The sequence below is a fragment of the Miniopterus schreibersii genome, assembly GCF_964146895.1.
Source record: "Miniopterus schreibersii genome assembly, chromosome: 19".
In the NCBI taxonomy this organism is placed as follows: Eukaryota; Metazoa; Chordata; class Mammalia; order Chiroptera; family Miniopteridae; genus Miniopterus; species Miniopterus schreibersii.
Genome location: NC_138119.1, coordinates 7493986 through 7521672, shown reverse-complemented (window position 1 = coordinate 7521672; position 27687 = coordinate 7493986).

Here is a 27687-nt window from a genome sequence, read left to right as displayed (position 1 = left end):
CCTATCCACACCAGGAGCTCATTCTTACCTTAAGTTTGGAGAAAAGGGAGAAATTATCAGGAAAGTCTTACATGAGCACCCTGAGGACTAATGGAGTCAATATACGTAAAATGCTTAAAACAATGCTTAGCACAAAAAGACATTATATATAAATGTTTGTTTAATAAGTGAAATAAGTAATTTAAAAGCAAGTTAGACATTGGTGAAGTGATGACAATTCCTTACCTGGTCTCCAGGGGATCCCAGCTCTCCAGAGGCCTCAGAGGATAAGAAATGTCCTTTTTACAGTAAAGAAAGAAGAATCTCTCAGTGCTGACTTTACTTTTTTTTTCAACCAAGGGAAAACTTTCCAATCATCTCAAAGCTTTAAGTAAAAGTAGTTTCTTTGAACAAGACTGGTTATTACTCGGACAGAAAAATCAAATGGTTTTCATGACTCACCAACAGAGAGGCCACAGGGTTCGAGGGCAAGACCACCGCCTATTAATAGTGACTTCCCGGCCGGCTCTCTTATTTGAAGACGTTGGCTCACCCGTTTTTATGGACCAGGCCTTCGAAAGAGCCTGCACTTTCTCCATTTGTCAGAAATGGTGATGGCTGGAGAGCTTTTGGAAGCCTATCAAATATCATCTAGGCGTCATCAAAAACTATTTTCTGCAGTGGATTCTAGTCCAAGACTCAACAGTTCTTGAATATTGTATGTTCACGGCACAACTAGTCATGGGGAAGGAAGGAAACTCCAGAGGTTATTTTCTAGACAAACATGAAGATTTGTGGAATGTTGAGACACTGGGCTGGGAATATAAAAACCATAATTTAAATCAGTGATTTCTGTCACCAGCTGGGGACTGTTTTTGTCGCCATAAGACTTTTGATGGCAAGTTTTCATACATAGATGCTGGGAGACTGGGAGGCAAGATTTGATGAATATTTTATTCTGTACCCCAAAGAGGCATTTTTAAACCACCAATTCTTTCTGTGAGAAAAAGTTCTGCTCTGCCAAAGGGAACATATTTCAGAGGGAATAAATTAGGGGTTCCAGGGACCTCAGAAGCCATCAGAAGAGGCAAGACAAAGTTTTATAGTGACCGCGAAGCCCCTTATTGTCTTGGGGAGAAAACCACAAATGCATTTTACAAGGAAAATGAATTTTTTAAATCCTCACTGAGGGCGGTTTACTGAGTCCATGGATTCAAATGCTAGCCTCGCATGGAAACACCCTCACAGACACACCCAGAAATAGTGTTCAACCTGGGCCTCTGGGCCCCATCAAGTGGCACACAAAATTTAACCACGTTAGCATATGCATAGTAATAAATATGGAAGAATATGAACAAATTTACTTATGGTTTCCTCAAGCAGATGGGATAGAGGAAACTTTTTTTGTGTGTGGAAAATATATGTTTTTATTGATCTCAGAGAGAGGAAGGGAGAGGGGGGGAGAGAAACATCAAACACACGGACCAGGGCTGCTGTGTGCCCGCGAGGTGCACGGATGCTTAGCTGCGTGTTGGCAGCACCCCCCGGAGGTCCCCCAGCGCCCTCACAGGCGGAGCCACGTGCGGTGGAGGCACCGCAGGGCCAGGAGGCAGGGACTTAGGGCTGATGGAGTGCGAGGGAGCCTCGGGCTCTGAGCACCGTGGTACTTGGTTCCCGCGTATTTGGCACGCACCATAAATCAGATGCTGCTCGCACTTAATTAAAGATGCACTCTCCAAAACAGATCACCGCCCGCGGCCCACCTCAGGGACATGAAGCCACCTGTCCCCCCAGTCAGCATGGGTGCTTAGCTCAGTCGCCTAATTAGGTTAACAAGTATTTTTAATGAACTCAGCTTCTACCTGGGATAAAGATCATATTTGAGACGCATGAAGTTCAAATAGGAAATTGGGGGTTTGGTTTTGTGATGGTTCAGATACTTTTAGTGGGCTGGAAACACAGCGATCGGGCAGGGAAAGAGGAATCGGTCACACCCAGGCGGTTTTAACTGAGTCGCTGTGACAAACAGGGTCACGTTTCAGAGCCTCCCGGGGGCTGAGGTCCCGGTTCCGGTGCCTAAGAGCCGGCGCGATCGCTTCTTGTAACAGAGAGAAGAGTTTAATGGGCGCGTGGGAGTCCGTGGGAGTCACGTGTATGCGTGTGAGTGTGTTTCAGCACGTGTGGAAGTGCGCGTGAATGTCTGTCTATCCGTGTGGATGTGTGGGAGTGCTTATGTGTGTGTGTAAATGTGCGGATGTGTAAAAGACGTGCATGTCAGTGCAAGGGAGTAAGTGCAAGAGCTGATGGGCCCCAGCTGGGCGAGTCAGCGATCCTTCTGGAATCTCCCCGATCAAAGGCTTGATCGTATTTCTCACGCTTCACCCCGTTTCCTCCTTCTCGGGAGGAGACTGCGGGCGGCTCACTCTCGGGGCTCCTGGGAATGGATGGCCCTCAGGGCTCTTTAAGGGACAGGACACAGGGTGCTGGCCTTCACCCCTGGATCAGCCTGGATTCAGGTCAGCCCCCCACTCACCCCGCCTCCTTCGCCCAGAACAGACAGACAGACGAACAGACAAAGCTGGTTTTCACCAGCCCTGACTCTGGCCAGTCCTGACACCGAGGACACTTACAAGGGAAGGAGTGTGACCATCGGAGCTTTATTATTTAATGGGCGCTAAGTTAGTCACGTCACAGGTGAAGAAACTGAGGCTGGGTGGGGCCAAGAGCCTCGGCCTGAGTCACACAGCCAGGAAGTGCCGGGACCGGGACTCAGGCACAGCCTGTGTCCTTTCCACTAACCACAGTGCCTCGTAATACCCTGGGGGAGACTCGGGGAATTTTATTTTGATTGTGTCCCAAAGTCTTGGCCAATGCTTTGGTTAGATCAAATGTAGCTCAAATGATCATAAAGATCTTAAAGAAAGAGAAGTTTTAAAAAGCAAGATAAAAGACTCTTCTTCTGCCAAAATTAAATGTAAAATCCAACAGCAACTACAATAACAAAACAACTGACCGAGGCCAACCAAAAAATAATGGGGTTACGAATTCGTGCCACAAATGTCAAAATTAGGTGGTCAGATAAAGAAACGAAGATTCTGGTGCAGCTCGGTGAGGCTCAGTCCCAAGCAGCCAGCATTGTTGCTGGGAAAGATCCCGAGTCAACCCCACCCGGGAGCTGGCTAATCCGATTGTCACCCTTTCGAGGTGCTGAACCTTAAGGCCAACTCTCTCTTTGTTAGAAAGGAAGATTGGATATATTTGGAGAGATGTTGAAGATATACAAGCACTGAATTGAGGCTTTTTCCTTGACTTAAACAGAACTGAAAGAGAGTGAAAAGGAAATAACTTCCTACCATGTGATTCAATATAATTTAATTCTATCTCCATGTACCAACTGGGACAAGTTGACAGAAAGGAAAGGCTTGAAAAATCAGTCAATACAAAGCAAAAGGCCAAGCAGAGCAAAGACATTAGAGCAACGATATTTGACAGCACCCGTAAACTTTTTTATTTATGGAATGGGGGACACTTGAGGTTAAAATTGATCAACCAAGTGATGAAACCAAGTAACAGAAAAGAGGAAGTTTGAGGATGTGGTGAAAAATCTCATGGTAAACATTTTACCATTTACAATATGGAACTGAGGCTAAATAACACTGGCATTTTTTAAATAGCTAGAGTCAATTGAGACTTTCTAAAGGTGAACTGCATAATTGAGAAACCCCAATTCTTAAGCTTTTAATCTTTTTAAAATCAACAATTGTAGAGGAATTTTGTTTCAGTTACCTATTGTTGCATAACAAACATCTAAAACTTAGTGGTGTAAAGTAACAATCACGTGTTTGATCACAATTTGGGCGGTTTGGGCAAGGCTCAGAGTAGGGGCAGTTTGTCTCTTCTACAGCTGGTGTCAACCGGGGCTGGAGGAGTAGGTTCCAAAGTGGCTCACTCACCTGGTGAGCAGGGTTGATGCTAGATGTTGGCTGGGAGTTCAGCTGTGGCTGTTGGCCAGGGGGCCTCAATTTTCCTTCTTCTTGGCTTTTCTGTGTAGCTGCTTGAGCTTCCTGGCAGCATGGTGGCTGGATTCAAAGAGGAAGGAAGTAGAAATTGCTAGTGCTCTTAAAGGAAAGGCCAAAAATTGGAACAGTGTCACTTCCATTGTATTCTATTGGTCAAAGCAGTCACAGGCCCAGCTCAGGTTCAAGGCCATGGAGAAAGAGACCCCACTTCTCAGTGGAAGGAGTGACAAAGAACTTGTGACCATTTGCCACTACATCTGTCACTACATGTTTCTTGTGATAGGGAATTTTCAGTTCCCCTGCAATTCCTTTTTCATATTAAATTAAAAAATAATTTTAAATTTGATGCCTTTACACCATTTTTTGAAAATGATTATCATCCATCTATGTGAGTACATGCACAAAGCGATGTCTAGAATAGTGTTGAACAATATTGATGATGCTTATAGCTAGAAAATGGTATTTAGAATGATTTTTAAAAAACTTTTGGTGGCTGTTCTATTTTGTTTGAATTTCTCATATGTATCATTTTTTTAAGACTACTTTTTTAGAGAAGTTTTAGGTAGGTTCACAAGCAAAGTTGAGAGGAAGGTGCAGAGATTTTTATAAAACCACTAAAGTCATCATTTCAATAAAACCTAGAAAAAAGCAAATTGTTGGAAAATAAATTATCTCCTAGTCAGATAAGCAGCAGTCACAATGCCAGGGAGTTGGAAGCATCCTTGTGTCGCATCATGTGCCTTTTGATTGTGCCGAAGAAGACGAAGTCCAGAGGGTGCCTTGCTCAGGCTCACGTCTCACATCCAGAGTGTGGGATAGGCTGAGTGACTGTCGGGGAGGTGCGTGCGCTTCCTTTTCCAAAACGTGAAGGAGCGAATCGGCTTGGATTGTATCTAATGTGAATCTATGCATTTGGATGCAACATGTTGGATCCATAAACCTGTTGAGTGTGAGACAAGAATAGAGAAAGACTTCAGTTACCAGCTTGATTTCTGAGTGCTTCGGCGAGAACTTAGAAAGGTTTCTCCTGACTCTTTCAATCCAAGTTCCTTTTCTGGATGTCCTGTAATGCATGGCCTCTCCAGAGAAGTGGTCCTCCTGTGGACCGAAGACCTCTGTCACACACAGGACATTCCCAGGGGCTGGGTAGAGGGGGAAGAACTTAAAAGTCCCTTTGACAATGGAAGGCACCGAGGGAGGAGTCTGGCCAGGCACTGCCGTCAGTCCAGATAAAGGGAAGTGTTACTCAGGGGCGTTGCTTAAGTTGGGCCGTGGTCACGCCTCACATTGCTGCTCTTCTTTTATAACTGAACAAATCAGCCCTCGCGTTTTGCTGGTAATTTCTGCCGTTAGGAGCAAAGGGACCGTCTCGGGCTCCTGCTGTAGCTGGCTTGCGGGCTGCGGGGATGGCTGGGATGCACTCTAACTCTCACAGCCTCTCACTTGCTGGAGCTCCCCGGAGGCTGCTCCTTGCTCAACAGGACTTGGTCTCCCAGACCCGGCCGGCCTGCCCTTGACTTCGCCACCCATGCAGCTCTGGGCTCGGCGTGTGTGGTCTCGGCTGGCTCTGCTCCTTACCCAGGGCCTGGGGATGAGTTCATTTCAACTAAATCTACCCTGACATCCTGCTGAAGTTACTCTTTCCCAGCGCTCAGCAGCTCTCTGGTGACCTTCATGGAGAGGAGCCAGCCTCCTACAGATCTCTTTGAGGAGAGAGGAACATGAGCAGGAATCAGGCAATAAGCAAGGCCTGGGTGCAGGGAGGGGGCGGAGAGGGGAGCCTACTGTTTCCTCCAATTACATCAGGAAATAAAAACACCAGGGAATCTATCTTGTCCCATTTGGTTGCCATTTCTCTTCGAGGACCTGTCCCTGGAGAGGCTAATTCTCCTGTTTTCATTCTTGCTTCTTTTGGCTGCCACAAGAGGGATGGAGAAAGAGGTTTGGCTCTGTAATCCATTCACCTCTCCCCGTCTCCTTCAGTGGGGGACAGAGATTACCACTCCAGGAGCTAATACGCCGTCTTTTGAAAAGTCATGCCCCTGGCCCTGGCAGGGTAGCTCAGTTGGTTTAAGCGTCGTCCTAATACGCCAAGGCTGCAGGTTCCATACCAGTCAGGGCCCGTACAAGGATTGACCAATGGATGCATAAATAAGTGGAACAACAAATCGATGTTTCTCTCTCTCCCCCTTCTTCTCTCTCTAAAATCAATAAATAAAAACTAAAAACAAGTCATGCCTCATTCAGAACAGTTTTGAGAAGCATGACAATGAAAGGTGATGAGGAAGGGTTTTGTATATTTCAGGAAACGGCCCATCCTTTGAACACCCAACGTTCCAGACACATTTTGCAAGGCAAGGCTCTTCTGTAAATCTAAGGAGGCCACACCGCACTCCCCAGGTGACTAACTGCACACTCACACCTAAGCCTGCAGACAGTGTCGAGGTGGGGGTGTCTGGCCCCCAGAATAAGACCACCGCTGGAGGTGGCCTCGGATAGCTTCACAAGCAAGCAGAGTGTCCTCGAGGAAACGTAGGAGTGTCCCCTGACTGCCACACCTTCCCAGGTTGCAGTTACCCCCCAATCGCATCTTTCCCTGGACTTGGTCCGAGAAATGCAGCCGCGGAGGCTGGTTCTCGGGGCCTCCCGGCTGCGGCTGCCTCGCCTCCCCGCTCAGGGCTCAGGGCTCAGGTCTCCAAGCGCGCGGGAGGGCGCGTTAGGTCACCCGCAGGGGTGTCATTTGCGTGCAGGGCGCGATGGGCCCGAATCGCTGAGCCAGCCGCGTGGGCGCCCAGGCGGGGCCGGTCGATCCGGAGGAGCCTTGGAACCGACCTCCCTCTGTGGACCGAGACGCTGCACTGGGGAGAGGTTTTAATTAAAACACTGAAGTGTATTTGTCTTATAAAGCACATCAGGGATAACATATTAAAAGGGCAAATACTCTTTTCCAAGAGAATGAGTTTTTCTGCCAGTGTATTTTATTGGAACAATAACCCTGACAAAATCAGAGTAGCACCCGAGCTCCTGGGGGAAGCTGATGAAAGAAAAGGCATCTTTGCTCTAACAACAAATACCCTCTATTCAGCACCGATTATGCGGCTACATTCTACATTTATTGGTTCTTTTGACCCTCCGATGACCTTACCGGACCCATCTTAGAAAGGGGGAGACTGAGGCTCAGAGGGGTTTGTCCCAGGTCACACAGCCAGTGAGTGGCGGAGGTGGAATTTAAACCAGGGCCATGGGATTACAAAGCATAGTTTTTCTTTTTAACTATTTTTAAATCGAATCCTTTCCCTCAAGGTAACAAATATGCTTAGTCTAAAAGATCAAAAATGTCAACCATGTTCTCAACAGAAGCCCAGACTCTTGTGCCCAGTGCCCCACCTTCATCCCACTCCAGGTGACATCTGCTGCATTAGTCATGGTTCTCCAGAAAGACAGGACAAATAGGATGTGTGTGTGTGTGTGTGTGTGTGTGTGTATGGAAAGATTTATTTTAGGGAATCCGATCCTGTGATTATGGAGACTGGCAAGTCCAAAATCTGCAGGTAGGGTTGGTGGGCTGGAGACCCAGGAGAGAGCAGATGATGCAGGTCAAATCTGAAGGCCGCCTGCTGGCAGAATTCCTTGCTTGGGGGAGGTCAGTCTTTGTTTGATTAAGACCTTCAACTGATTGGATGAGGCCCACCCACATGATGGAAGGTGATCTGCTTTGCTCAAAGTCTACCGATTTCTTTATTTATTTTCAAATATATCTTTATTAATTTCAGAGAGAGGAAGGGAGAGGGAGAGAGAGAGAAACATCAGTGATGAAAGACAGTCATTGATCAGCTGCCTCCTGCACGCCCCCTACTGGGGATCGATCCCCAAACCCGAGTGTGTGCCCTGAGTGGGAATTGAACCTCGATCTCCTGGATCATAGGTCGATGCTTGACTGCTGAGCCACGCCGGCTGCGCCAAAGCCTACTGATTTAAATGTTCACCTCATCCAAAAAACACCCTCATAGAAATACTCTTTGACTGAATATCTGGGCATCGTGACCAAGACAGATTGGCATAAAATTATCGCACCAGCTTTCAACTCTGTTGTTACGTGTTGTTGACTCACCTCTGACTTCTGGAGGCCCCGTGAAGGAGTGACGTCCACCATGTCCTGTCCTCGACAGCCCTCCAGCTCCTGCCGGCTCCTGCCTAGGGCTTCTTTTATGGGGTGAGCCCATCCCGTGCTTGGTCTCCCTCTTTCCCTGCTGCCTTCCGTTTCCCCGGCATTACTCTCTTTTCCAAGGAGCCCTGCCTTCTCGTGATGTGCCCAAGTAGGACAGCTTCGGTTTCATCATTTTTGCCTCCGGTGATGTTTCAGGCTTAATTTGTCCAGGACCCACCTAGACAAATTGTCTTTCCTACGATCCAGGGTATCTGTAGAGCTCTCCTCCAACACCATACTTCAAATGAATCAATTTGCTCCCCCGTTTTTAGTTGCCAAATTTCTTTTAACTAACTCTCAACTTTCAACTCTATTAGGTAGTTAATTTGTTACTTCCATATTTCTTAAAAACAGGTTTTTATTGTTATTTTTTGTTTTATCTACTTATTTTTTTCTTTGCTTTGCTTAACTATTACCCGTTGGCTTTTTACTGGCACCTGTAGGCTCAGCTCTCTAACCCTCCTCCCCCGTAAGTCCTGTCCCTACATCATCTCAACACCCTTCACCCTTTAAATCAATATTCAGAGTTTATGTTGTTACGACTACAGTCACAGCTGAATCACAGGGCGTGTTCCAATTACATTTCCTTTCTCCTTCATCTGTTCTTTTCTGGAGTTTAATGATCACCTCCTGCTCAGGAGGTTTTCTTTAAGGCTTAATCTCCACGCTTGGTCAGGTCTGAGAAATCTCTCAGCCCACTGACCAGTGGCGGGGGTCCTGCCCCTCCCTCCCCCCTCCCGCCCTCTTCTCCCCCCTCCCGCTGAGCCCCTGTGCTGCCCATCTCTGCACTGGTTTCTCTCTGGGCCTGTGCAGCTGCGCCTCTGAAAAGTGCCAGGGCCACATCCTGGGGGCTCCCTTGGCCCCCTCTCTGCTTTGCTTGGGTGGAGCCCATTTTCCGGTGGCTTCCTGAGAAAGGGGTGCGCAAGTACATTGTTTTGAGACCTCACGCGTCTTCTACCCCCTTGGAAAGGCATAGAATTCTCTGTTGGAAATAATTTTCCTTCAGAGTTTTCAAATCTGTGTCCCGGTGTTGAGAGGCTCATTCTAGAGTAAATGCCCACCCTCCTGCTGGGCTGGGGGAGCAGTAATTATGGGGATGGGCAAGGTAGCAGAAAGGAGGGTGGGTGTAATCGCTGCTCCTAGCCTTTCCTTCACTGTCCTCTCCAGCCCGACAGCCTGGCCCGGCCACGGCCCAAGCCTTTCCAGGGCTGCCGGGCACACAGGCCTGCTTCCCCGCCTCCCGCCTCCCTGCTGCGTTCCCCTCTCCTTTGTTCCAGTTACTTCTGGTCCACCCGCTTCTCGGCTTCTCAGTTTTGTAGACATTTATCATCTGCTGAATTTCTTTCCCTAGTCTCTTAGTTTTTGTAGGTGTGGAAAAAACTTTTTATTTATTATTCTTTTTTTAAATCCTGACCCGAGGATATTTTCTCTATTGCTTTTCAGAGAGAGTGGAAGGGGGGAGAGAGAGAGAGAGAGATGTGAGAGAGACACGTTGATAGGTTGCCTCCCGCATGCGCCCCGACTGGGGCAGGGATCGAGCCTGCAGCCGAGGTAGGTGCCCTTGGCAGGAATCGAACCTAGGACCCTTCAGACCGCGGGCCGACGCTCTAACCACTGAGCCGAACCGGCCAGGGCAGAAAGCCTTTTTAAATGCCATCAGCTTAGTGGGTCTGGGGAGGAAACAGAGATGGAAGCACGTGTTCTAGACGTCGTGTTTAACTAGGAGTCCCCCGAGCAGCCACTCTCACCTCCCGGGCTTGGCAGAGGCTGGCGAGGAGAAGGCCTCTGTCTCCGCGGCTGCCAGCCTCATAGTACGGTTCCAGGAGGAGCTGGAAAAAATGTGGATTTTATGGTGGATTTTTGAAGATATAAGTTGATTTATTACTTTCTCCAGGTGTTGAAAATGGTCTTCTAAAAACTTAATGATATATTTACAGGGAAACCTTCCAACTGGGGAATGTGCTGTAATATGAAGAAATGGGCTGCTATTTGTTTCATTACAAAGTGACATTGAATCGGGTCTGAGTAAATATTTATGATTTCTCTTGAAATGTGACAGCCTCGTGACATGGTAATTAATTTTACTGTAGGCTGAATTCAGAATGACTTTGGTAATATACGAGTAGGTGTGTAAAATGTTTATAGGGCCCTCAAAAATAAGCCCAAGGCTTAAATGAAACTAAATCAGACAACCTCGGAAAAATAAAATTGCAATTCTAATTTTGCCGATAGGCTTTCTGGAAGCAAGGCGTTTTCAAGATTGATTATCGCAGAGGATCGGCACACATCATGTATTTTATGCGCCGTTAGACTATACGGAAGCTTCGAATAAATACACTTACTTCTCAAGAAGCGTGTGCCTTGAGCAGTGGTTAAAAAAGAAAGGCTATATTTAGGAATCTGGCTTTGGTTTAGGGCAAAAGCTGCAGGGAACACATATTTCCTGACTCTGCAGGAGGGTAAGAGGGTGGCGTCTCATCCGAGGCCTCTGTTTTGGGGTGCTTCTTTCTCTCACCCTCACATCGAATCTGCCAGCGAATCCTGCATTTCCTACCCGAAGAAGATGCCTAGAGATACCTAGAATGCGGTTCCTTCTCGCCATCCCCCTTACCGCATGGCCCAGGCCCCGTTCCCTCCCACCTGGGCACCGTGACGCCCCCTTACCTGACCTCCCTCCTTCCCATCCCCCCCCAGCCTGTGACTGACGCGGCTGCCAGCGTGATCTGCTTAGAACACGTGTGAGCTCCTGTCACTGCTCCGCTGGCTTCCTGTCTCACTCGCACTGTGAGCCAGCTACGTGCAGAGCCCACCGCCTTGCCCGATCCAGCTCTGATGCCACCTCCTGGCTCACTGCCCCCTGCTCACTCCTGGTCCCGAGCGCCCTCCCATCTAGGGCTTCTGCACATGTCCCCTCCGTCCCCAGGCTCCCGGGAGCATCTTCTCCTCCAGGCGTTCATGCACCTGTGGCCTTCTCGGGGGACCCTCACCTGACCACCCTTCTAACATGTACAGCCCACCGTCCACCCCGCCGAGGGGGCAGAGATGTCCCCCTTGATGGCTTTTTTAATTTAGCACTTAACACCCTCCGAGGCTATCTATTTTACTTATTTTACTCCGAATGTAAGCTGCAGGCGGTCAGGGGTTTATGTCTGTTTATTGCTGTTTACCCAGCACCTACAGTAATGCTGGGACCCTAAGCAGGACTAAGAAGAAACACATTATGTTCCAGATGGATGGATGGATGGATGGATGGATGGATGGAAGGAAAGGGATTTTTATCACTGCTCTGGAGGGACAGGGGTTCTGGGAGAGGAGCCAGACTTGAGCGGATGTTCTAGAAAGGACTGCTGAAGGGGTGTGGAGACCCCAGGAGGAATCTCAGTGAATCGTGGGCCCCTGGTTGGACCATCGCTATTGAGTAGTAATAGACGTAGGAGCCCCAGTGAGCTAGGCAGGGTGCTGTGAAGTTGATCCTAGAAACGGGGGTGCGAGGGCGGAGGGAACAGACTTAAACACCTCACCCCTGACCCGGCAACGCGCATCCTAATTAAAAATGGCCTTCCAGGCGCAGAGCCTAGCGGGGCCCAGAGCCCCCCTCACCCCACAGAGTGGCAACGGGGCCCGCGCCCGCTCAGGGCTCCTGGTTTCCTTAGGAGGTTTGTTTCTGCAGTGGAAACTGGGAGCTCAAAACCACAGATTAATGTACCATTTTGCAGGTTACAAAGCACTGTTGAAAAATGTGCTCAAATTGCTCTCACTGATTGAGCAATTATCTTATGCAATAAAATGTATATTTATTGAGCAATTACCCTGCGCCAAGTGCTTTACTTATATATCTCGTTTGGTCCTCAGAGGTTATTATTAGTATCCCCAAGAGTGTTTTCATTCAACAACCTTTACTGAGCACCTGCTCCGCCAGGCACCATGCTGGGCACCCAGGCCGCAAAGCTGCGTGGCTCCTGCCTCAGGGCCCGACAATCTGGCGAATGAGACAAACACAAAAACACCCCTGCTGCAGCCCATGGTGACTGTGTCTAAGAGCAGGACGGGGCACAACTACATCACAAGACCCGGGGGAAAATCAACAGCTTTTTCAGAAAATAACATTATTCCCACCCTCACTCGTGTTAATTTCCCCTTTTGCCAATGAACCGACATTTCCAGGGAAGTCATTTAGTCTACAACCACGATTTTTATTTACGATGACAAGAAATGGGGTTGAGGCTGTCCTAGGGCTGATGGAAAACGTATATCACCCCCTTTCCTTTCCTAGAGTCTCTCTGAAGGGGACTTTGTTACCACGATGCAAGGGTTGAGTTCTCTTTGCAGGTGGCCTGACTCAGAGGGGGATCCAAACCCCACCAATCTACACACAGATGTGAACCCCAAGAGCATCTGAGTCTATGAGGACACTCCCCTGATGCCCCAGAGTGGATAGCGGGCAGCTCAGGAGGTGCAAAATGATATATTGGGGATGCAGGAAGAAAATATTGAAACATCTGCTAACATCTCATGTAAAAATAAGAAAGAAGTCAAGCTTTACTCACATTTAATATACAGATTGATTGACGCATGCTTGTTTGTCTGTGTGTCTGTTGGCCCTTTATCACATACAGACCTTAAGGGGTGTCCTGAGTGTAACACACACACATACACACATGCATACACATGCACACACGTGCACATGCCCACAGCTTGATGGTTGTACCTTTCTTTACTCACCTGCTTTCAGATAGTATAGCTCGTTTGTGCTACTTGGGAAGATGTATAGATTGCATTATTTAGTTAAAAATTTAAAAAAAAATCCTCACCCAAGGATATGCTTTTTATTGACTTTAGAGAGAGGAAGGAAGAGACAGAGAGAAACGATGTGAGAGAGAAACACCCATCGGCTGTCTCCTGCATGTGCCCCCACCGAGCCACCCGGCCAGGGCAGTATTATTTCATTTTATCTAAACCCGTACAACTATCACAAATCCAAGCGAACAAGAAAACAGCACTGTCCCTACTGCAAAATGCTCACTGTCAGAAATACAGTCTTATGAGGTTAAAAACAACAGCCATCTAATCAGATCAGACAAGAAGTTGGCAAAAACAAATTTAGAAATTGTCAAGAAGTCAGTGCCTTTATCTCCGCTGGCATTTAGGACAAACCTCAAGCAAAGTGTATATGAAGCCTTGAGATATTAATTAGTGATAGGGGGACATCTATTTATAATTTATAAATAAAGAAATACACTTATATTGGATGCGCATGTCTAAAAATCTTTATTGCTAGGGTTGTGGGATTGATAAAACTTGATGGCCACTGTATTAGGGAACGAGATCCTCTTTAACAAGCCCTGGCCCTTTAAGATAATGTCATTTGGGCAGAACCTAGGGGCAGGTGTGTGCAGCCCTGAGGTCAAGGGTTTGCTGCTTGTTTACTTCCAAGGCTCATTTCGCGAACAATTCTATTTGCATGCTGGTCCCCGAAGAATATTCCTGTGTGCTGGGAGCCTTTGGAAAACTAATTCCGTATTTTATAACAGGTAACCATTTTATACTGCACAGTAATAAGAAATACTGAGGTGTAGTTTTATATAATCTGTTCTCCATCTTGTGAAATTTAATTTATATTTTTAAGCCTCCCGTTTCCTCTATGTATTATTTTTGTTTGTGTCTTTTCTTAGTCTGATAATGATTTTTCTTTTCGTGGGAGAACATATGCATAACGCTCCCCGTGTGACAGTGTTGCTTGGTGAGTCATGGTCACATAAGCTTCCTTTAGAGCATGTGACTAACTCTGCTTCAGCCAAATTCTTTTTGCTGGGACCCTCTTGGACACCCCAAGCTGCCAGGCTCCCAGTGGCCTGGCCCCAGGTCTTCTTCTAAAGGCCAAGGTCAAGGGGCCAGGCTCCTCCTCCTGAGTTAGAGGCCTTCCAGCTGCCTCCAGGCCCTAGAGGGTGAGAACTGAGAACAGACCTCTGTGGACAGGTACTTAGCTAAGAGGTGCTGCTTAGTTCACGAAGCTGTGGGCTGGCCAGTCTCCTTGCTTCTGCAGGCTCCTGACCAGGGCTGGGGCTTTGTTACCCGTCTGCTCTAGATGTATCCTTCCACGGGGTGGGTAGTTCAGTGGTCAGTCCCTCAAATCAGCTTTGGCTGTTTGCATAATGTTGCTTAGCCTCATTGAGTGTCAGTTTTCTCATCTGTAAAATGGGCATAAGAATGCCTACTGCATGCACTTGTTGTGGAAGATGGAATGAAAGTCCATTTATCCCATAATACATAGTAAGTTGTCAAAAACCGCGGGCCACTGTTACATATCATATATCCAGACTCAGTCCCAGCTGAATAATTGGGGCGATTCATGACGAAGTAAAATTTGACTATAAATAAACCTATTTATGGGACCACCGTCCCCACCCCCAAAATAATAGGATCTCACACTATTTCTCCCATTTAAAACACCCTGAGTATAGTTTAGAGTAATGATCTTTGAGAGCCGTCAGACTTGGATTCAAACACCTATTTTATCCCGCGGGGGTGGAATTCGGGGTCAGTTCCCCCGTAGGGCACAGGATCTCCCGCCAGGACCCGAGGCAGCAGTTCTTGAGGATTTCGTTGACGAGCGTTCAGTTGGCAGACCCGGGCAGTCTCCGCCGAGCAAGAATATGGGGAGGGAAACCTCTGCAATGACCGCTGGCTATTAAATTGGACCACCATCTGAAATCAATACCCACAAAAGTTCATTCCAGACTGCCTGGATCACTTACAGTCAACTGTAATTTATGTCACCAGCAGCCACCGGGAGGTGCAGAGAAGGGGGGTGTGGGAGGCGGTGAGCACCGGACCAGGCAGGACCCAGGTAGGTCATTTCCACTCTCCTGGGCTGCTCAGGATGGAATTCCCAGGAGGTTTCTCTTTAAAAACAAAATACCTTTTATTCTTCCAATTTAAAAATAATGCATGCATAGGATGATGGTGATGGCTTTTAAATCAGACAATATGCAAAGGTTTAAAGAAGAAATGAAAATCCCCCCATTAACGCTGCACCATTCAGACATTTTTCTGTTCATATGCCTCGAGCCCCCTTGAACTGTTTTAAAAACAGGACCACACTTTATGATTTTTATTTGATCACTTCTAATATAGCATAAACATCTTTCCAGAAGAAGATAGATCTATGTAGCTATTTTAGTGGATTTGTGAGATCCATTACAGACATGTGCCGTAATTTGCTCAGCTGTTCCTTTCTTTTAAATGATTTCCAATTTGCCGTGATTATGAGCAAAACTGCAACAAACACCTGGTGCTTTTTTGTTAAGTATTTCATCCTGTGGTCATTAACCCTGCACCTGAAAGTCCATAAGACTCCAGGAAACACAGTCTCACCTATGTGCACCCCATTGAGAAGTTATGGCTAAAACATTCATTCATTTATTCATTCAGTGAGTATTTATTGGGCGACCGTGATGGTCCAGACACAAGCCTATTCCCTGTGGATATGCAGAGAACAAGACAGACAAAATCTCTGCCCTCGGAAAGCTCACCTTTAGCTTGGGGAAAAATTGATGAACAAAATAAATAATAGTGTGTTAGAAGGGGGCAAGTGCTAAAGAGAGAAATAGGGCAGGGCCGGGGGGTTTTCTTGGAGTCACTCAGCACTTCTTCCCTCATTCTGTTACCCAGTGTCATTTACGAACCGCCTGTTGAGCCCGGTGGGCCTGTGGGGCTGAATGAGGCACGAGCTCCAGTGCAGAGAATCTCACGCTTGTTTCCTTGCTTGTCACTTAACAATTTCATGTATGTGTGTTTTGTCTTTACAACTAGTTTGGAAAATCTTCGAGGGCAGGAGTCCATGCTTTATACTTCTCCGTGTTCTTCTGAGCTTTAGTGTAATTTATTTTTTTTTACAGACTTAATGGTCAATAAATGCTTGTTGTGTACTTGTGAAATAGAGATGATGTTGGTGGTTTTGAGAGATGACAAACTGGGTTTTGATAACCCAACAAGGATTCCTGGTGAGTTAGTTCTGCTTAAGCTTTAGGTGAAAAAAGGCACTGATTAATATCCAGGGTTAATGAGAAAGCTACTTATTTAGATCATGGTGTTGGCATTTAAAAACAACTTGCTCTAAATTATGTCATCCAGTGAAACAGAATCAAATAGATGTGTTAAAATTCATGTGTGATTTTAGCATTGTTGTGTAAAGCTGATTGAATAAGTAATGCTATTTTTTAAAAACAACCAAGGGAGAAGCATACTGGGTTTTCATCTGACTCTGGCTATCTAAGCGGCCCCCACATTTGACCAACACTCACCAAACTGCACCTGAAGGGGGAGCTCTAACACTCACTGTGGCTCGAGGCCCTCAGTCCTCTGCAGACCCTGGTTTGGGTGCCTTCCCACCTTCCTGGCTATCCGCTTGCTGTTTCTTCTCCCGTTAAAAAACATCATAGCTATACAAATGCAAGTAACCCTAAAAGAATAAGTGGCTTTCATCTATCATGATCGAATGACTCATACTCATTAGGGATTGTATCCTGCGTGCTGCACATATTACTTCTAATTCTCAAAACCACCTTGCGAGACGGCTCTGAGGCCACGAGCGGTCACAGGGTAGATGGTGGAGGCCCTGAACACTGTTCTCTGTAACCGCCTCTATTTGTCTGTCTATTCATGTAGTATTAGTATTACCATATTATTGTCATAGTTGTCAGAAGTAATGCCATTTTAAAATATTTCTCTTGAAATTTAACAGTCAGTTCTCCCCCTGCCCCTGCCCCTCCCCTGGCTCCTCTGAACAAAGACTCTGCATCAGGCTTGGGAGGTTTTATTGAGGACCTGTGGACTCTTTCTGGCATTTTCTGGCCCAGGGCCCTTCGAGCTGAGCAAGACCTGGCACACATAGAGCTCCCACCAGCAGACCCCAGCTGCTCATAGGACCTGGCAGGGCTTTTGACTCAACTAATTCTCATGTGAGCCCCTGGGCTAGGCCTTGGGGCTCCAGCCAGGAACAAGACAGACAGGTTGAGAATCAATATTAAGGTTTGTACATAACACTTCTTAAGCCTCTAGTGGCCTGTACAAATCATTTTTCCTTTCTCAGTCTTGCTTGGAGCAAATCATATTTATGCTGATATTAAAAGGGGTCACCTATGTTCAGTGCCTGGCCCAGTGCCTGGAATACAATCCGTCTTCAATAATAGCAATTGCCCTCCACCTTCCTATCCCCTCAAAACAAAGTTCTCATTCATGTCGATGGTTGTGCTGAGCCACTCAGCTCACCCTGAGACCCAGCGTGCATGTGATAGCCATTGGCCAGTGTTCTTCTCTGTGGACCCAGAATCTGGGCATCCTTGACACCAGGCTCTTTCTAAGCTAAAACCAATAGGACTTGATTTGAAGGGTCAATAATTTAGACTTTGGAGTTCCACACTATCCTATGAACCTGGGTCGTAGGCTTATGTGAAATGTCCTCTTTGAAACTTTAATGGACATTTGGGGGTCATTCAATGGTACTGAATTGAATTTTACATCACTATTAACTGTCCCTCTATAAACCTCAGAGTTACTGGTGCTCAGTTCTCAAGAATCAATTCTTGGTGTGGGAACCACGTCTCATGACCTCGAGAGAGATTTGGCCACTTGGGGCGAGGTGTGAAAGTGATGTGTTGGGAAGGTAGAACATACAAACTGTCCTTCTTTGACAGGCCACCTCTCCCCCTCCCCACAGAACCCCAGGGGACAAATGTGAGATTCTTTGGGATAGTAAAGTTCTTATTGGGAAAATTATTCTTCCTGTGAGCATAAAAACTATCCAGTTTCTCATGAGGAACCTTGTCTCTTATGAACATTGTCTTCCAGCAGGGCTCTGCTGCAGATCCAGTTGGATAGCCCAGTGTCCCCGCAAAATAGAGCAGCTCAGTGGCTCATTCTGTGAAAGGCCTAGGCGGTCCTGGTGACCCATAACTTCTTGAAGATATTGTCCTCAGAGACTGAATCTTTGAAAACCAATTTTCTGGCCTTAAAGAAGTGAACTGAAGACATGTATTTAGAGAGGCTGGGTGGAACTCAGAGCTGGGTTCTAGGGAAGGAATGCTGTTGTGTACCTCTTCTTACTTCCTACACTACCCTTAGTATCTTTTCTTAGATATATTTTTCTCTCTCCAGGGCATTTAAAAAATTTTAAAATCTTTTTGGGAGCCCATCGTAAACCATGTATCCTAAGGTTAAACTAACCCAACATGAAGAAATGATTAGCCAAGTTTCTTTTATCCACATGAAAGAGTACTTGAAATATTGATCTTCTGACCAGCCTGCTAGATCATGGCCATCTGATAAGTCTCCAGGGGAGTGTACTAGTCAAATCCATGACGTACGCTACTCTCCAATAGATCAAGGGTGGACACCCACAGAACTGCAATGGAACAATGAGGTGGGGGGATTTATACGCCTAATTAAAAGTAGCAAACTCGCACATCCAGATCCATAAATTGATTTTGAGACTTCTGATTGCTGAAAGAGTTGCAAATAAAAGCAATTTGAGGTGAGAGTTCATTTTTTCCTGAGTCAGGTGAGCCCAGTGCTTTAAAAATTGAAAGCTTTATTTGATAAATCTCCCTTGCAGTGAGAGTTTGGATGTGCTCTGAATTACATGCATCTGACTATGAACATCTGTCGAAGAAATTGCAGTCTCTGCGAATCAGTGGCGGAAACAGCTGGAGACCGAGAATCCCAGGATTATTGAGCTAATAAGCCCTAGAGTGTAGAAGACGTATAATTAAAATTGGTTGTGTTTGGATATAATTATATGTAAATAAAAAAAGGAATGTGGAAAAATACTGGATCTCAAGCAAGAGTAAGGGGCTAGATTCCCTGGTGTCATCCTACAAGGCCATCGTAGTAAATCTGTTCTTTCATTTTGATGGTCGGAAAATATTTTTTCGAATTGATAGCTTGTTACCATGTCCCATGTCGCTCCATTTTATTATCATCCTGGGTCTTTCAAAGGACCCAAATTGCCTTTTAATCACATCAGTAACATAAACCATAATGTCATACTTTTTTCCTTCACCAAGGTCGAGCACTGTGAGTGCCTTAATAGCCAGCGGGCTCCGCGAGGAGGGACCGTTCCGCTGTGTCCCCAGCTCTGGGCTCAGTGTGCGGCCCAGCGGGCTCCATAGACACCAGCTCACATGAATTACTTGGCTTTTATCATCCCTGAGCCCCAGAAAAGCACCCGATTGGGTCTTCCCGTCATCTGGGAAATATCAGAAACCGTGCCGGGGACCGTTGTGGCATTTGCAGGGTTCAGATCTTTTGAGCACAAGGCCCTGATTGTTTGTGACTTGAGACGAGGTAGAGATTTGCAGGAAGGGGAGCTGAATCGAGGCAGGAGGGTGGGACAGAGGACAGAGTCCTCGAGAGCCTGACTGCAGAGAAGAAATGAGGTTCTTCCTCCGGGGGGACGTGCTCAGCTGCTCTCAAGGCCCAGCGATTCTCCCCGGCCGAGGGGAAGAGGGATGGCTCGGGGGCCGGTGGCGCCCTCCATGGGCTGTAAAGGAAACGCTGTGTTCGCTGCCACGGGTGCTTGGCCCGTGAGTAGTAAGCAGGGAATAATGACCGAGTCCCACTTACTCACCTGTTACTCTGTGAATAGAAACTTTAGCATCTGCTGACCAGCCAGCTGAAATCAAGTCTGATGCAGTCAGCGGGGGGACAAACCTCAGCACAGTGGCCCCAGCAGGAGTCCCAAGGCGGCCTGTTTGGGGCGAGAAGAACCCACTGGCCCTGTGGTAACCCTCACACCGCCTCCTGCCACCTGCAGCTCTGTAAGCCACCCCATCCCACTCCGGGGGACTTCACAGCCGCTTCTCAGCACACTGGCAAAGGTGCCCAGGGGCCACGTGCTGGGGGAGCCAGAGCCTTTACCAGGGGGCCCTGGACAGGCCCCCTTTCCTTTTCTCCAGAGCTCTAACCCATCCTGTTACTACACTAGCTTCATACTCTAGATACCCTTGGGTTTGACTTTTTAAGACAAACTGGAGAAGGTACCTGATCTCTCTGAGATTCAGAACCTCATCTGGAAAATGTAGGGTAACCAACCGTCCCGGGTTTGCCTGGGAGGCAGGACTTCAGTGCCCCAAGCAAACCCCGATGGGTCGGTCACCTCACTAGAACGGGAATAGCAACAGCTCATTTCTCATGTGGATGAAAAGTAATATTGTTTGTAGAGCATCTGACAGGGAGCAAATATTCAATCCGCGCCAGCTCCCGTGCTCCTTAATGAATGAAGAGTATTTGTGAAATAGGGTTTGTGGAGCACCTGCCAGGTATCGAATGAAGTGTAAAACACAATTCCTGTCTTCACGGTGCTCACGTGCAGCTGGGGAGTAACATCAATACACATATTTACTGATACTTGCAGATCCCGTTTTCCCCCAAAGAGATGGGAAGAAGCTCAGAATAAATGATGCACATACACGGAACTGAGAGCTGAAGGGCCACAGCCACGTAATTAGGGAGTCGGTGGTGGAATAATTACACTAGAAACCCGAGGCCAAGGAAAGCTACTGCCACTGAACACAAAGCAGCCGAGAACAAAACAAGAATCACACAGGGCAGGCCTAACAAAACAGGAAATTATATGGTGGCAGTTTCAGAAGGTCAAGGTTGTGCTCTAGAAGTTCAAGGTGGAGCTCAGTGATGACTTCCCTAAGCCAGCTGCAGGTTAACCGCTTCATGCCTCAGTTTCCCTGTCTAGAAAACAGGGGTCATCAACTATTCACGCACGTGTGCTTCCAAACTCTCCCTTCCCTGTCCATTTCGGAGGCAGCATGGCCCAGGTTTCTCCCAGGGGACAGGAAAAACAGCGAGGGCCTGCACTGGGAGAGGAGTTTAGGAGAAAATGTTCTCCAAGAAGTTGGGAGCAGAGAGGGGACTGTGGTAGGCAAAACAAATAGGCGGCCCTACCCCCCACCGCCACCCATCATCTCAATGACCTCACGCCATCAATCATCCCAGATTCTTTATTAAATCTCGCATTGTTCTAGTCCACGGGCCCAGTTCCTCAGTGTGCAAATGTACTCAAATTGTCCTCAGAAACATTCCTCTCACCACGTCCTTTCCAGCTGCTGTTTCAAGGGACAGGAGCAAAAATATTCTCAAGCGAATGTCCCTAGACTCTTCCCTTCGCCCACCCTCTAGTGAGAGTCTGTCCTTGTCATGTCCGCGTGTCCGTCTTCCCTCTTCCCTCCTTTGGGAGGGGAAGGGCTTGTCTTGTCTTCCATGCTGGGGAATCTGGGCAACGAGGCGGCCAGAGGGGAGCAGGAGGGATCAGGAGCTGCACCTTCTCAACGGTGAGAGGGCGGGAGGAGATTCACCTGAGCTGGGTGTCCGTGGGTACCGTGGGGGGGGTGCCGAGGGTTTAGAAAATGGAGACTCCCAGGTACCACAGCAGACTTACTGAACCAGAATATGTATTTTTTCAGGATACGGATTTAACAAGATCCCTAGGTGATTTGTACATTAAGGTTTGAGAAGCATACACAAATTAACTCAAAATGAGTCCTAGGCATAAATGTGAAAACCTAAGACTATAGGAGAAAATCTTACGACCTTGGGTTGGGAAAGGGCCCTTAGGTGCTTAGGTACTGCACACACACACACAGCATGATCCATACATGAAAAAATAGATAAATTGGACTTGATTGATATTAAAAACTTTTACACTTGAAAAGACATGATTAAGAAAATGAAAAGACAAGCCACGGTCCCGGGGAAAATATTTGCGAGTAATGTATCTGATAAGGGAGTTGTATCCAGAATATATAAAGAACTCTCAAAACTCAATAAGAAGATAAACAATCCAATTTAAAAATGGGCAAACGTTTTGAATATACAGTTCATTAAGGAAGATATATAAATGACCAATAAGTACATAAAAACATGCTCCGCATCATTGGTTATCAGGAAATGCAAATTAAGCCACAATGAGGTACCACTACGCACCTTCTACAATAGCTATAATCAAATCAACAGACAATACCAAGTTGGCTGCTGGTGGGAATATAAAATGGTATAACCACTTCGGAAAATAGTTTGACAGGTTCTTAAAAAGTTAAATATAAACTTGTCGTAGAACCCAGGAATTACACTCCTGGGATTCTACCCAAGAGAAAAAAAAATACATCCACACAAAGAAATATATGTGATTGCTCATAGCAGCATTAATCATAAGGCAGGAATGACTGAACAGCTCTTACTCTAGCGGTCACTGTAGTTAGTAGTCAGGACAGGTGCACAGGTGCTCAGAAGTTTCTAGCATGCCCTTGCTCTCCTCCTGCCCATGTCCTGCTCTTCTCTTCAACTGCTAACCCTACTGACCAGTAGCGACCCCGGGCCCCAGGCTCACCAACAGACCTGGACTGGGTCATAGAAGCACTAGGTACCCTGAGGCCAAAGCTTCCCGGAGACCAATCCCCCAGCCTCCTTCACAGGTGCTGGACATGCCTGGCTTCTGAGGATGACTGAGTGGCTCCTCCCCGATCATCCGAGGCCATTTTCAGACCTTAGCTTCCCAGCTCCTTCCACAGTTGTGAAAGGTCATGTCCCATAGCACCCATAGTAACCCTCCTTCCCCGACTGAACCCTGACTGATACAGTTATTGGTACCAAACGCAGTTCTAGGGGAGCAGACCGTCTGGATGGGAACATGCAGTTGGTTCACTGATCTGACCATCTGACTAGATTTGAAGGCATTAAAGATTCTGTTGCTTTTCTAAGACCTATTTTTAGAATAAAATTTTATTCACCAAGAAAAATAAAATAAAGACTCTGTTGCTAATGGTAAATTGGAGACTGGTAGTCCATGGCACTTAAGGGGCAAACTTTACTTAAATGACCCCCTGTGGTCACCTGCAATCAAGCTCTTAGGGAAAGCATTGATTACCAAGTGGCTGTTGCCACATGAGATTTTAGTGCAAAAAAAAAAAAAGATGAATTTGGTTGCTTCTAAGTACACTGGAGAGCTTAAGAAAATGATGAGCTTGATGCCCTACATGCCCAGATCAAGGCCCAAGTGAGATGCTGGAAAGCTTCTATGGCTGTCCTGGAGGAAACCCTTGTCTTCTGTAGGTTTGGGGTCAAGATTTCCAAAATCCAGACCCAAGGTCTAGCCTTGAAGATGGCTGAGTTACAATGCAAAAAGGATTTACATCTGTGAGTGTATTAAACACCGTTGAGTTTTATACTTTAAGTGGACATGTAAATTATATCTTTAAAAAGAAATTCACAATCCTTGTAGGGTTTTATGTTAAAGTCAGGGCATTGATTGAGAAGAAGGGGAATGGGGACATGTGGGCAGCTTCCGATGAATTGAGGACATCAAGCTCTAACTTCTGCCCAGTGTCCCTTGTCACCAGAAGCAATCAATCCTTCCTCCCCTTTCTGAGGTTAGTCTGCTCTTGTCTCAAAATCCTAATGATCTCTCCTACAATGAGTGACTTGCAAGGGACTATTGATTTCCCCCAGGACTTACCCCCTACGGGAGAACCTTTCCTTGTCCCCTCTACAGTCACCGATGAGCTCATCCAAGTTCATGGATTTAAGTGCCATCTCTGTGCTGATGACTCAGATTTACAGCTTCAGTTTGGACCTCTCTCCTGAACTCCAGACTCATATATTCAATAACTCTCTTTAAATCTCTGCGCGGATGCCTAATAAGGGTCTCAAAACTACCCTCACAAACGAGCCCTTTTTGTCTCCCTCCCCCAGCGTGCCCCCCCGTGGCTGAACGTCTTGGTGCCATGGAGGTCTTCTTTGTCTCTTACAACCACATCTAAAGCATTAGCCAGTCCTTCAAAAACACAACCGGAATTCACTGCTCCTCACAGATGCCACCGCTGTCACCCTGGTCGAAGGCTTTCTCATCTGTCACCTGCGCTGTTGGCTCGGCCTCCCGGCTGGCCTTTTGCTTCTAGCTTTGCCCCCCTTCAGTCTATTTCCAGGACAGCAGCCACGGTGATCCTGTCCAAATGCAACTCGGGTCACATTACCACGTGAGAGCCAGGCCAATGGCCTGCGTGACATGGGGATCTGCAGCACCCCTCCACCTCTCTGACCCCATCTTTGTCCACTCACCCCCTCCTCACTCCACCCAGCCACGTGGGCTGTCTCCGGGTCCTTGAACTTGCTGGGTTTGCTCCACCTCAGGGCCCCTGCTGAGAATGCTGCCCCCGGAGAGCCACGTGCCTGTGTTTCTCGGCTGCTTTCCCAGCGAGGCCTCCCTGGCCACACCGTTTAAGCTTTCCAGTCCCTTTCCCTGCTTTAGGCGTACTCTAGACCTTTCTTTTTCTTCCTCCCATTCCCTTAGCTAAACAGCCACAAAATCCTAGATCCTCTACCTTGGGTTGACCCCTCATCACTTCCCACCTGGACTGTAGACTGAATTCTACCCTCTTCCCTCCTTTTCTCTTTTTCTCTATGTTGCTGCCGGAGTTTGAAATCACCTATTGGATCATGCCAATCCCCTGCTTAAAATCCTTCCAGACCTCTCAGGATCAAGTTGACATTCTTGCTCAGTACAAATCCTCTCCTGCTCCGGCCCTCTGACCCCCTCTCTGGCCTCTGCTCCTCAGGTTCTTCCTCGCACTTTGTTCCAACCAAACAGAGCCACTTGGTTCCCAGAGAGTAACCTTCTTTTATACCCCCTGCTGCCTGCAATCACCTTCCCGTCCTCTCTCCGGTTTTAAAATCTAGCAGACCCTACTCATCTTTTATGTCTCATCTCAAGCATGACGGTTTCCAGAAGGTCTTCCTGGACCTCTCGGTCTGATTTAGGTGACACTTTTCTGTGTCTGTCCCCACCATAGCATTGCAATCCTGCAGCGGAATTGGATGTGTGCTGGGCCGTCTGCCTCCCCCACTAGTGAACACAAACCTGGAGGGCAGCGCGCTGTGCTTACACCTCCCTGCTTAGCACGGGAAGGGGGGCGGCAAGTGTTTGGGGACTCGTGATGGCAGGGAGGTTAAGCCTCTGCTAGCTTCTTGCCTACAGGAGAGAGGCAGGCTGGAAGCCGCGCGGCAAGACACCCATACGAGGGCCATGTAGACTGTGCTAGACATCTCTTGGGGCTAGAGAGCAACCGCTTCAGAGAGAATGGGGAACAGCCAGGCTCTATAAACCAGCAGGAACACAAGTACTCTACTTTGCACTCCATTTGAAAAATGTTTCTGATAGTTTTTTTTGGTGCATTTCCTTTTTATTATCGCTTAGTATTAAACGAAGCCTAATGGAAAATTCCAGCCTGTGTCAGCTGTTTGAAAATAACCCATGAGGAATAGTTTGGGTCCATGATAGAGATATAGTATTAAAGGGGTAGCCACCCCCCTCCCAGGGATGGAAGCAAGAATCTTTTCCAAACAAAGAAGTTTTAAAATTTATTTATATTTATTTATTGATGGCAGTATTACAGATGTCTCCTATTTTCCCTCCCTTTGCCACCCCCCACCCCGGACCTTCCCCACACTTGTCTATGTCCATGGGCTATGCATATATGTCAAATAGGCAAGAATTTTAAGTGCTTTGTCACTTTGGAGGGCTTGAGATTTCCCTCTACGCCTTCACCAGAGAAGGTGAATTTTACAATATGCAGTCCTTCGCACCTACACACTCTCTTTCCTTAGCTGAAACCTGGAAGCTTCTTGTGTTTTCTTTTATGAGAGAATCTTTCCCCCCTCACAGATGCTTAATAAATGCTTGGCATGAGGACATTTTCTGATTGGTTGTTTAGACAGAAAGAGGCATCCTGATTGGCTGGTGCAGAGGTGGGGGGTGGCAAGGCAAGGGGATGGAAAGGCCCGGAAAGCGTCCCCTGCCCAGAGCACCTGACTCAGCTGCGAGGATTTCATTCTTTTGAAAGAAGCTGTTGTAGAAAAGGGGCCAACAGTTGGAGGGTTTGCAACAACAACTCCCTCTGGTGCATTTAAGATGGTGAGAGGGTGACAGGGGACCTTGGCTCGGAACAGAGTGTTGAGATTGCGGTGATAGAAGGCAGCCTGGTCATGGCGAGGTCTTGGTCTTGGAGGGCATGGAAAACAAAAATAAAGCCAAGCAAGTGACATGGATAAATAATTGAGAGAGCAGTAACAGCCGCCTTACGACCCCGGGGAAAGTACCAACATCAGCGAATCTTGAAAGACAGACACAGGATGCTGAAGGCAAAGGAGGGGACAGCCAGTGACCATGGGAAAAGTGAAGGTGTTAAGGGAGGAGCAGCAGAAATAAAATAAGATAGAAAACCCAACAGATACAAACTTACTTGTTTTGTGTGGTTATAGAGCACATCTATACAGTTTCCTTTAAAAAGGTCAGCCATTCCTATAATTATTCATCCTCCAGGAGCTGGGAGAGAGTGATTTTAGACTCATAAACTTTTAGTGTGGGGCTGGGAGGCCGTCTCTTCCAGCCCCCATCATTTTACAGACGAGGATCCTGAGACCCAGAGAGGGGTCGTGAATTATGCAGGATCTCACGCCCAGACAGACTGCCTGGCTTCCCTTTCAGAGTCCTTTTCATGACATCAGGAGTTTCCAGCTTTTTAAAGTAAAATGATCTCCTTTTTGATGTCAAATATGTTGAACATTCTCACGTGATCAAAGCTGTGCTTTTAGTATCTGCTGATTACAAAGCTGATGCGCAGTCATGATAAAAAGTGCCATGGGTCCAGTGGAGCTTATAAATTATCCTGCATTGTAATAAATTACAATAGCATCCACATACATTTGAAAATACATAGTATATCTATAGCTTTGATCTCCAGGCAGCCTGAGGCTTGAAAGGGCCTTAACCCTGAGGCCTCCCAGGGCTGGCAGCTCCCAGGTTGGGAACAGGGTCCTGCACCAGGATGAGCTGGCTCTTTCTAGGCTAAGAATAAAAAGAAGTAATTCCGTTCTCTTAAGAACAAAGATGGTATCAAGTGGAATTGAGTACCTTAATTTAAAGGAACTTCATAAGGACTGTGGGTAATTTCAGATCCCAGAAGAAGGGCCTATTCTGTGAGCCTGGGCTTTGAGCTCAGCAGGGTCTTTGCCAGAGGCTCGAGCAGCAAGTGACCTTTGACCAAAGCAGAACAGAGGGGCGGGGGCTGCCCTTCTATCTTCACAGGCGGGAAGGAAATTCATACCGGAGTGAGAGAGACTCAGAGTGTGTTATAGCTCGGTCCTGGGAACTGGAAGAGGGCTGGAGTGCGGAGAAAGACGTGGCTGTCTCAGGCCCTGGACCAGGAGATTGCCAAGTCTGGGGACTGTGGGTCACATGGTTGGGGATACTCCCAGGAGAGACCAAGTCCATTACTGTTACTGAACACCTACTGTGTGCCAGACACTCCACTAGGTGCTTTACACCCATCATTTCATTTACTAAGAGCCCTTGGAGGTAGAGACTATTGTCTCCATTTTATGGTTAAGGAAAGAAAGGCTTAGAGAGGCTTTGTAACT